General features: G+C 41.3%; 1 protein-coding gene across 1 annotated transcript in view; it reads right to left on the reverse strand.

Moving 5' to 3' along the window:
* The window catches only part of LOC116670113 (fibroblast growth factor receptor-like 1), a 28803-nt gene that overhangs the window by 11897 nt on the left and 15452 nt on the right, over nt 1-1454 (reverse strand). The window lies entirely within an intron of this gene.

The raw sequence follows: 1454 nt of genomic DNA on the forward strand, positions 1-1454 counted from the left end.
ATACATTTTATTTATCAGACCTTTAATATATTTTGATGTTGCTCTGTTAAATGTAAATGTAAATGTGCTGTATTTATATAGCGCTTTACATCTACAGGAAACATTCACCATTCACACACATTCATACACTGTGGCCGGGGCTGCCGTACAAGGTGCCACCTGCTCATCAGATATACATTCACACACATTCACACTCCGATGCGCAGCACCGGGGGCAACTCGGGGTTCAGTGTCTTGCCCAAGGACACTTCGACAATGACTGCAGGGGCAGGGATCGAACCACCAACCTTCCGATTGGCAGGCAACCACTCTACCACTGAGCCATAGCCGCCGCTGTTCTGTTTATTATCATATTATTTTAGTGAGAAGTCATTAATAACAACAAATAACTAATATTAGGGTAATCTGTTTATGTTTTGTAACGCGTTTCTGAATTTTTTAAATACATATCCGCCAATATATCGGCATATCAGATTTTTACATAACCAAATATTCATATTGGTATCGGCTTTAAAAATCCTTTATCGGTTGGGCTCTATTTGGACAGCTACAAAAAAATCTTGACATCTGGAAAACTCTATCTGCTAATGAAGATTGTGTCATTCATCCAAAGCTCCAGAGCAGCTGCTGAATGGACCTTATGGTGAAATTGTTTAACCAACTCCTGTTTCCAAGGTCAAGGTTTTTCTCCTTTCCCCAGTTTGGGAACTTCTGATATCAACCACATTACATTTAAGTCTCCATTGAGAACAACCAAACCTTTTAGAAAGAAATTTGGTGGAAGCTCACCTCACCTATTAAGTGGCGTGTACATTAGGCATGTCAGTGGAAAAATTCCTAGATGAAATGAGCCTGATTGAGCAGTTTTAGTTTTTAGATGTAGTCAGGGAGGAGTCTCCTTTATGTCAAGCAATTTCAAAAAAATATTACAAAATAGAATGGTTTACCAACAAGTTGCCATTGCAGCTTGTCTAAAGATTGTGTATTGGAATCAGCATATGTAATAAAGTATCCTGATTTCCCTGACTAAAAACAACTCTAAAAACAGCTCAGATGTGGGCAGATGGAATGAGATAGAGGTAATTTGTCATCTTTGTGTTTGATTAACCAGAGCTGTTGAAACCAGATTGTAATAATTGGACAAGCCCAGTTGTCCACTGCCTGCACAGAGAGGGTAAAGCTTTCTGGATCTGGTTTTGCAGTCAAGAGATCAAAGCAATGAGGTGGGCGCGAACAGTGAGACGGACAGCAGCCTGTTCTCCCTGCTCTTAATTGGCTCAGGTTTGCTCCCTCAGATCTGGTGAAGTGGAGCAGGCCGAAACACCCTGCGATGGTGTGATGCTGCTTGCACAGCCCCAGCGTTCAACTAACCACCCACCCAAAAATAAACTAAACTCTGAATTACTGAGCAGACTAGACACCGACGAGGAACGGGAGATTGGCTGAGTAAAAAG

This window comes from Etheostoma spectabile, chromosome 20, assembly GCF_008692095.1.
Source record: "Etheostoma spectabile isolate EspeVRDwgs_2016 chromosome 20, UIUC_Espe_1.0, whole genome shotgun sequence".
Lineage (NCBI taxonomy): Eukaryota > Metazoa > Chordata > Actinopteri > Perciformes > Percidae > Etheostoma > Etheostoma spectabile.